At 38.1% G+C, this 10,477-nt stretch overlaps 1 long non-coding RNA gene across 1 annotated transcript; it reads right to left on the reverse strand.

The window, feature by feature from the left end:
* Nucleotides 1-1,660: 1,660 nt before the first annotated feature.
* Nucleotides 1,661-3,381, reverse strand: LOC127326971 (uncharacterized). The gene is made up of 3 exons (XR_011755515.1): nucleotides 2,991-3,381; nucleotides 2,704-2,855; nucleotides 1,661-1,777 (listed from the first exon to the last, which is right to left on the reverse strand). It is a non-coding gene; the product is annotated as an uncharacterized lncRNA (long non-coding RNA).
* Between the last annotated feature and the right edge of the window lie 7,096 nt (nucleotides 3,382-10,477).

Consider the following 10,477-nt stretch of genomic DNA (forward strand, 5'->3'; position numbering starts at 1 on the left):
CAAGTTACACATACCTAACATTTACATACTTAACATACACACATGCAAGTTACACATACCTAATATATATATACACGTATCAGTGTACGTACACCTTAGGTATGCAATACCTTAGGTATGTATCACTTGAGTATGCATATCTTAGGTATGTATACCTTAGGTATGTGTAACTTAGGTATGTATACCCTCAGGTATGTGTACTACAAAGCAAAAATATACGTATCTACGTATGGTGCCCGGGCACCATGGAGCACCAGTTAATTTACCAAACGTGTATTTCGTACGTGTCTAAATTACACATACCTAAGGTTTACATACCTAGCATATACACATACAAGTTACACATACCTAACATTTACATACTTAACATACACACATGCAAGTTACACATACCTAACATATATATACACGTATCCGTGTACGTACACCTTAGGTATGCAATACCTTAGGTATGTATCACTTGAGTATGCATATCTTAGCTATGTATACCTTAGGTATGTGTAACTTAGGTATGTATACCCTCAGGTATGTGTAGTACAAAGCAAAAATATGCGTATCTACGTATGGTGCCCGGGCACCATGGAGCACCAGTATATATATATATATATATATATATATATATATATAGAGAGAGAGAGAGAGAGGGTGGATTTGCTATGTTTGTAAGTAGTGGAGGGTGTAATCGGAACCACTCATTCGCATTGAGATCCGCACTTTTTTACCTAAAAGGATCCACTTTGTTTGGTTTCTACACACCCATAATCCAAAATAGTAAGGGGGACCGGCACCTTTACTCTTACACATGTATCATTTTAGGCAACCTAGCCTGGCCTACTCTAGCCTATAGGATTCAGTTTTTCACATCTTTCGAGAATGTGACCACCTCTTTGTTCACATGTGACCACCTTTTTCGAATCACGTGATGAGTTCGAGCCAATTTATGTTAGGTTCCATCCCCGTGCCGGACCTCTTCTTCTCCCTCATAACCCTAACGGAAACTTCTCATTTAGTGCCTCTAACGGAAACTTCTCATTTAGTGCCTCGTTTTCTTCCACCGTGCAAGATCTATGCATTGATGCATTGAACCCTTTTTCCCATCAAACCCGGTCACGAGAGGCTTTTCTAGTCTTTTATCTGCCATCTGCTCAATGCATGCATGGTCGTCACTTACATAAGTCCATTTTTTAACTCACTTTTTTATGCCAGGGAACATATGCTGGAAAATATGTGCAACGGAGCCCTCCAAATGCTTATGCAGAAAATGGAAGTTATGATTCATTTACCAGAGAATCAAATGACGAACACAGACTTGGATTGTTCTTATAGTCTCCACTATCCCTATCTCTTATCACAAATAGGAGAGAAGCAAAAAAAAATCGAATTTAGTAGCCACAAATAAATGAAAGGGGCCTGTCTGAATCACAAACCGTGCTCAGTTCATTCCCCGACGGTGCCATAAACCAAATCAGTGCCATAAAATTGCACATGCTCCACATTTATGAGAAAACCAATCAAGAACAACACTATATTCACTTCATCTATGCTCCACTAATCACTAACATTAGAGAAGCAAAGAAAAAAGCCCATCAAATTTAGCCGTGCCTACTCTGAAGGTGAAACGGTGCTCAGTTTATTTCTGTCCGGTGCATTGAATACAACTATACAAGTTCAGAGAAGGCAAATCCATGGGATGCAGGTGTTGAGCCGCGAATACAGTTTCAGCATCCGCAAAAAAGTCCTGGAATATGAGATAAGCTTCACGGATCTTAGAACCACCCTGCACCATAGATTAAAATGATGATGTGCTACTATTTCCAGAGACCAAAACAAATCACAAAAAGGAAGAAAGGTTTGAGAATCTGGGCTATGAGAATAGACATGTATCTTCGTTTTGAAATGGAACGATATTTTGTCAACGCTATATAGTGGAGTCCTTTTACACCAACAGAAGTTTTCTCTTTTTCATGTATATTATTTTAAATATGTATGTCCAGCCGAAACAAACAATTTCAACTAGACAAAAAATCAAAGAACTTGATATACACTATGAAAGGCGGTAGTAATATTTATTTATTGTATGGAGCTACACATATAAAAAAAAGGTGCATGTGTAACTTTCGAATGGTTCCAACCGCTCAAAGCAAAAGTGCCTTTGTTCTTGAAGGAGTTTTCTCCGCACCATGCCTACTTTCAATATTTTTCTGGTGTGTGTGTAAAAAATATCATTGCCTTGTTCATCATATTTTCTGGTTCTTGATTCACATGATTTTCTTTATAACAGTACATTTAGAAGTTAGAGAAATGATCTACTATGCCATTAAGTTAGTACAATTGATAATTTGGATATTTTGAGAAGAAATGTCTACTCACATGTATACCATTGAATTAGTATTGTTACTAATTTGAATATTTTGGGAACTACGGAATTTGATATCCATAAAGAGCCACACGTATACATAGGAGGTGCGTGTGTAAGTACCAAAGCGTTTGAACCACACAAAACAAAAGTGCCAGATGGAGAACACCAAATTAAAACCGTTTCATTTAAATCATACATGGTCTCATAGGAAACTATTGCACAATTGAAACAAATGACAACTTAAAGAGAAACTGAATAGGCACATGCAAGGGAACCTGAGAGTAGTAAACAATGGCAACATATAGCATACACCAGGAGGTTCATCTTAAGTACAGATCAAATACCTCATTTGCAGTTCCCTCATCATCTCTAGCCAGTTGACTCTAGAATTCCACATATTGCAGTAAGGTCCTTTCTGGTGCAGAGGTGAAAGATGGATCGACCAAAAGGTAAATGCACCATCATGGGGTTTATCCATCAGATTGTAAGATGGAGACTGCAAAGCAAATGGGTATTATCAAAATATATTATCAAGATGAACCATCTTGATTACAAAACGTAAGGCCAGAAATAAAGGAATTGGAACATGCTTTAATGTGTACTGAAGATGTATGATAAGATATATATTCACCTTGACATCCTTCTGAACAGATACCAACGCAAGAACCAAAGTTCTTACATTAGGCCATTCTCGTCGTTCATAATGCAGGAAACTTGGAGCTAAACGCAGCAGTTCTGTTCCCTCCTCATTAGAAATTCGGCCCTCCAAACTTGAAGCTTCTGTACTTCCAAAAATAAATCAACTAGAAATAGAGTGAAGCAATAGCACGTAATCATATTTGGCAGCTTACTAGTACTCCAAATTTTGCACATGAAGAAATAGCCTGTTTGCTCGGCTTACTGATTTGGATACTTTGAAACAATCTGCTTAATTATGGATATTGCATACTTGGATATGATTTATAAAAAGAGCCACGCGTGTTAGGGAATGGTGCGTGAGCAAAAGGTGCAATGGTTCCAGGCGACGGATATCCAGTTGTCTTATGAACTTATAGCAGATAAATCACTCATTTTCATTGTCTGTTAGACCATGGTCATATATAATTATCTATAGATCCTAGGATAAAAAACAGAACTATTGCCTGAAAGTGTATTTCTTTTTAGAACTAATGTGTGCCGTTTTCTTTTTACAACGCCTAGGTGCAACAGCTGGTTCCTTTGATACTGGACCCTGCTGCTTGTTTCTAGTCGCCCTTTTGTTGTGGTTGTGACGGGCAGGAAGTTGTGAGCCGGTTTCTATTCCTACTCGAATAGTACAATTAGACTAGGATGGAGGGGCGCGGACAGCACCAGATCGAGGAGGCGCAAGGCGCTGGATCGACTCTTGTTCAGCGGACACAGGAGCCTCCTCCCCTTCTTTTCCACAGACTTGCAAAAGTAATGACTTGGCTACCTTTCCTAAAAAATCATCATCTTCATTCTGCACTTCTTGCCTTTCCTAAAAAATTAAGTACAAAATATACATCTTCCACCAATATCAGTAGTAGTTAACATACTGAACGCTAGGTGTGTGCGCACATCACATAAGAAATGGTGCTTTCACAGACCGTATGCATGAACAAACGATGGAGCACCTCAAAACTGCAAACTTCTATTATTTGAAGATAGCTAATCACCTAACTCATGAACAAAGATAACTAATTAACTAGCTCAGTTTCATATAAAGCTCATCAGCAAGTCTCTCTCTCTTCCCTCATTTTGAGAAAACAAGTGAATGACAATTTTGTTTTTTCTCCAAATCAAAACATGAGAATGGAAGTACTTAGGTATCTGCGTACAATTTATAAAAAGAGCCAACCACCCAAACAAGAAGAGCCTGTTCATTGGCATGAATGGTGCTTGGCGCATATCTAATGGGTGCCCTCTTCAAAGTGAAGAGTAAACTGAGACAAAACTTCACACTTCATGCACCGATATTAACCAGTTAGCCCACTTACCACATGGTATGAAAAATAATTAATCCCATAGACTAAATTATTAGAGATGGAATTAGAGGGAAACAACACAGACAGTGCTCTCCGGCTACAAGAAAATGAAACCGAGGAGGCGCAAGGCTCCTAGGGGCTGGGTCTACGCCCATGTAGTTTTGCACTTAGCTTCAGAAGATTCCTATCTTAAATTTTACCACGTAAAATAAGAATTTTATCACTTAAGAAATCAATATGAAGTGCACAGTTGGTGTGCCTGGTACAAAACTATAGCACATGCAAACCATGAGTAATAAGCTACCGTATATATTACAGATGTGAATTTTGTTTCAACATAAGAATTCCATAAGAATTCTTAGTAAAATCTCATACGGTGCTTGTTTCAACAAAAAACAGTGCTTGTAACATTGCGTTAATTTTGTACTCGCTTGAGCAAATCTAAATGATTACTTTTGAAACTGTGCCAACACAAATTAAACAGTGCTGGTCCCCTTGTAGGAACATAAGCCTAGTGGGGATTATCTAGCAATTATTGACACTACCAGAATCCAAAGCAAAATAGATGGAAGAAAATGGCACATTAATCCGAGGAACTGCGAGAGAATGAAAGATAGTTACCAAGTGATGGAGGTTGGATTCGTTGACCACAGGCTTTAGGCTTTGTGTAATATCCCAGGTAATGGGGTTACAAATATAGAGGAAACAGTTGTGTGCATTGCATTCATGCATAGAAAATCTGGGGAATTTTCGCGCTTTAAAGTAAAACAGTCCATGAATGGCGAAGTTTCACTTGACCTTGGTGGAATTGAAGTAGCTCATCAAGTCAAGCGCTATAAACCTCAATGTGACTTTGATAAAACCTTGTTTTGGGTAGAGATGATTTGATCTAAGGGGTTAGATCAAATGGAACTAATAATCAACACAACAACACTTTAATCAATGATCCATTGCTTGATCTTATAAAAGATTATAACATGGTAACCCTTGTCATAACATATGAACATCCATTTAACTGGAAATCAAGTAACAATAAATAAAGAAACTATTCTTCACTTATCTTTTCCATGCCTTAAACTAATTCTTGATCCTACCATGAACCTCATGGTAACCATTTCACTTCATTCATGGAAACAAGACAAGGAGCTAAACTCTAGCAATATATATCCTTCTCCATTCCATATTACCATACATCAAACCAAGAGAGGTGAGAGTTCTATATTAATTATTAGAGAAGCAATAACAAACCTTGAGCTAAACCTTGGATATACATCCAAGTATTCAAATCACCATCTTTAAGAGAAACCCTAGGATATCATTCCAGATCATATCTTAAAGAGAGAAACCATTTATGATAAACATAGATATTGATGATCACATCAATCCCTATGGAGCCCAACCTTAAGTTAGTATTAAAGACCTTTCCAAAATGAGAGAGACCAATCATACAAAACATAGCTTTATCTATTTAAGAATAAAGGACAACCATTGAACTAGAGTATTAGGAGTACACCATAACCTAGAATAATCCATCTTTATATAAGAGAGATCAATTATGGTGTTACACTCAAGTTAGTTGAGGCAACACTTGAGTTTGAGGGAGAGAACTACCCATATACCCAGATGATATTATCATCATTGATTAAGTAGAACCCTAACATAATATCTCAGACATTCTCCTGGGATATAAACTATAGAGGCCACCATAATAACCATCCTAAAATGTAAGATAGAAGTGCTATGCCTTAGTTCATCAAGACAACACTTGATCATGGAAGTAAAAACCCCTTTCCATTAGAAATACTTTAGGAAGCTAAACCTTGATCATTATAAATTGGGTGATGATCATAAACCCTAAGAACTTGAGGCAAAGATAAAAAGAACAAGTTGATCATGTCTAATTCATGATCATGCTCTTGAGATATGTGAGGATAAGTTAAACCCTAATAGGATAAGTAAATATCATTCACCACCTGAAATTATAGGGGGATCACTAGTAATCTAAACCAGGCTTATACCCCAACCTTAACTTGTGAATCACTTGGTGATCATAAGTAGAACTCTAGCACATCTATATCCCTCAAATAAAAGGACCCAAGAAAACTTTAGAGTAAAACTCTATACTTTAAATGATGAGAAACTATTCATCATTAGAACCAAAGTTAACTATAAAAGAACCATATCTACTTCAGTTACTTTAACAATGGATTAAGAATAACCATAGTGGAATCAAATAAAACTAATTCTCAATATATTAATAACTAAAGGAGAACATAAAATGTTAATAAAGCCACCACCTTATCATGGTTAGGGGAGATTAACCCTAGCACATGCAATATGGTGCCATTTCACCTCTATAATCTAATTTAAACCCTTTAATTAAACCATGTGTGGTGATCAACCACTTACCTTTGTAACCAAGATCAAGCCATTATGGGAACACTATCTACTTTAGACATTTTCAAAGATAATAAGAGTGTTAACCTTGAAAGGGAGTTAGAAGAGAGTTTACAAAACTTTAATGAATAGGTGATCACATAAATTAATATGCAAGTGAGCAACACTCTCAAATAAGAAACCAAGACTTCATAATGATCCTCAAATGCTTTGGAGTAGAATTCCTCAACTCTAATACTTCAAACAGATTGATCCATAAGAAAAACATAAAAATAAAATGAGGATACAAATTCATGTTTATTTGCTATTTTGAATAAAACACAAGTATGTAATATAATGCAATATAAAATACTTGTTTCAAATGGAATATGGGTGTAATAGTCATTACACCACATCTAAATGGAATTAACATATACAACATCTGCAAAATAGAAAAGCACTCAAAATTGAATTCAAAATAGAAAATAGAAAACAGAAAATAAAAACAAAAAAAAAGGAGAAAGACATTACCTGGCCGAGCAGCCCACCATTCCAACCAATCACTGGCCCAGTAGCAGCCCAAGTCGAGCCCAACAACAGCAGCCCGTACCTCTTCGTTAAAAAAAAATCAGGGGAGGGTCGTCCTCATCCCCTTCCTCTCGCATGCCGGCCAGCACGAAGCCGTGCTTCGATTCTCCTGGCCGCTGGCGCCCTCTCCTGCATCGGCGTCGTGACGAGGCTCGTTCCTGCATCCTATAAAAGCTCCACGATGAGCACTGGCCCAAGTTCTTCCCCATTTCCGTTAATTTTTGCCCAAATTGAAACCTTAGCCCGCCCGGCCATCTCCAACCGTCGCCGTTCGGAGCATCCCCGGACCTCGCAGCTATCACCATCGTCTCCGCCGTCATCGATATGCTCTCTGTGCCAAAGGAATCGGGCCGGGGAGAGATGTAGCCTCGCCGTTGAGCTCATCTTCTCCGACGGCCGGAGCTGTCGATTCCGGCGAACCCGACCGCCACGGACCTCACCGTCAAGCCCTGCGTCCTCCTGGTGAGCCGCTGAACCTCATCGCATGCTCGCCTCGGTCGATTATACACCGTAGCTTCGCCGCGCCGTTTAACTGCATCCGCCGCCGCGGTATGTGCTCGCCGGAGCTATTCCGGTGACCATTCGCTGGGGGCGCCGCCTACAAATTGTTCAGCGTGTAGTGCTGCGTCTGGCTCGCCCATTCGTCCGAGCCCTACCGGCCGGAATCGCCGTCGCCGACAACAACTGCCTCGCCGGCGGTGTGCTCTGTGCCTCGTCGGTAGATGGACTTGGTCCACGCTGCGTGGCGGTGGCGTGGCCTAAGGCCCACCGGTCGACCCTTTGGTGTAGACCAGTTCGGGTGTGTTTAGTATTTCGGTTTAATTTCAAATTACAGAAAATACCTGAAACTTTGAAATAATGTAGAAAAATCATAAAAGCGCAGAAAATTACAAATAAGATATCAAAATTCTTATAAAAGAAAAATCTATCCAATAAAAATATAAAATGAAATTTATATTTTTAATAGAAATTCATTTATTTAATACTGGTTATTTAAGCCCTATTTATTAATTCTAAATTCAATTAAAATTCAGAAAATAAGAAAACATTTATAAAAATAAATAAAACCAGTAAGCAAATAAAGAAAACATGAAAACTAATTTTCTTTATTTTTTATTTTTGTTAAATCCTTATTAAAGATTTAAACCCTAATTAATAATTATCTTAATTATTAATCCATTACAAAAATAATAAAAAGCCAAATTCAATATTATTTTTATTTCCAAGTTATTAATAACTTCAACTTTATAATGAAGTTATTAATCCAATAATTATAGAGTAATTAGGAAACCCTAGTTCCATTATAAAATAAAGTGATAACCTCATCATTTCATGTGATCCCTAAAACCCTAATGCCATTTAGAACCTAGTCCCATTATTACATGTGAACCCTAAACTGCCTCTAAACCTAAACCCTAGGTTAGAGCATGTGATCATGGTTCCATCTTTCAAAGCATGGAACCATAGTAGCAACTAAATACTTGTTTTGGCCACATGAAATGTAGGAGACCTATCACTAATATATAAGTATTCCATATATTCATCTTCATCAGACCTAAATAATCAAGTAGGATCAACCAAGTGTAAACCTAGATCCAATTATCAAAGCCATCACACATATTCATTCTTATTTAGCATCACACCAATATGATGAACCTTAAGAGCAACCAGGCCAAATCTTGAGCATTCCATAACCATATTCCACTAAACCCTATTAGTGTTGAATACTTATCCACCATTCTATTTAGGATTCAATTATTCCTTACTTAATAGATCTAATAGAAAAACCTAAACCACCTCAACCTTAATTGATATACTTCTTATTATTTAAGAAGTATGTTCTTCAAAAGTTATTCTTTTAAAGTAAATAAAGAATCATCATCAACCCTGCTTATAAGGACCTATAAACCCTAGCCAGCTATCACCAACAAGGTATACCACCTTGATAGCAAACATTGGTAATTAAGATGTGTAGGCTTAATTAAACAATACAAGCCTAATAGCTAATGAATCCAACTAGGTTGTGATCCATTTACCACTTACTCCAGAAAACAATTAGAACCATAGAAAACCATAGAACCCCACAAATCCAATAATCATACTTGTTCTTTATTAAATAACATGTTCTTCAAAAGTTATTCTTTTAGAGAATATAACAAGTAATCATCAACCATGCCTTATAGGACTTAAAATTGACAACTGCTCTTTACTTATTATACAACTACAATTCCTGGTTGTGTATGATTATTACTATTCATTTTGCCACTTGCTTATAATTCTAAAACAACACAAACCTGAATAAGAACCTTGTTTGTGAATCACTCTAAAAGTGCAACACACCCTGAACTAATCATTACAACTCACTGATCCTAAATCATCGGGGTTAGGTCACGCTTAGAGCGATTGCATCTCATTCTTATGCATTATTGCATCCTTGCCAATCTTTTAAACATCGTCCTTACCGGACGATGATGATATTTCAGAATTTGGAGTTATTGCGTATCGAAGACCTTGCCTGCATAATCTTGCAGTCAAGAAAGGCAAGTCCATCACTTGCTCATGTCAATTGATTATTTCTATCAAATTACTTGCAAAGTATTATGGTTATCACTATTGCATAAAAATCAAAACCACTACTTTCATAACTATGAATATGACTATGTGGTGGGCAATGGAACCATGGATTGTGTTGATATGGTGGAGGTTCCATTGCACGGGTTTATATCCATCCAGGATTAAACAACAAATGTCGCCAGTGATTCTTGTGCCGTAATATCCGTGTTAACCATAAGATCTGGAGTGGGACGGAGTAGTCAAAAGTGTTTCCACCTCTCGTTCATCAACGGATGCGCTTACCGTAGCAGTTGTATCTTGCGGAGCAACTTGTGGGTGGGGAACCCATTCTAAGTCCCCACGGTTATGCAGTGCATACCGTAGCGGTTGCGGCTTGCGGAACAACTTGTGGGTGGGGAACCCATTCTAAGTCCCCACGGTATTGCGGTCTATGATGGGTTGCAGCTACCGGCGAAGGAGTTTGGTTCGATCCCCGGATCGTCGTCGTGGTCGGGGTCCACCCTGAAATTACGGGAATAATGGGACCGGCGTGGACCCAGGGTCGGGGCATGCAACAAAGGGTGGGTGTTCGAGGTAGTGGAGGAACATGATTGGC

Source organism: Lolium perenne, chromosome 3 (genome assembly GCF_019359855.2).
Source record: "Lolium perenne isolate Kyuss_39 chromosome 3, Kyuss_2.0, whole genome shotgun sequence".
NCBI lineage: Eukaryota > Viridiplantae > Streptophyta > Magnoliopsida > Poales > Poaceae > Lolium > Lolium perenne.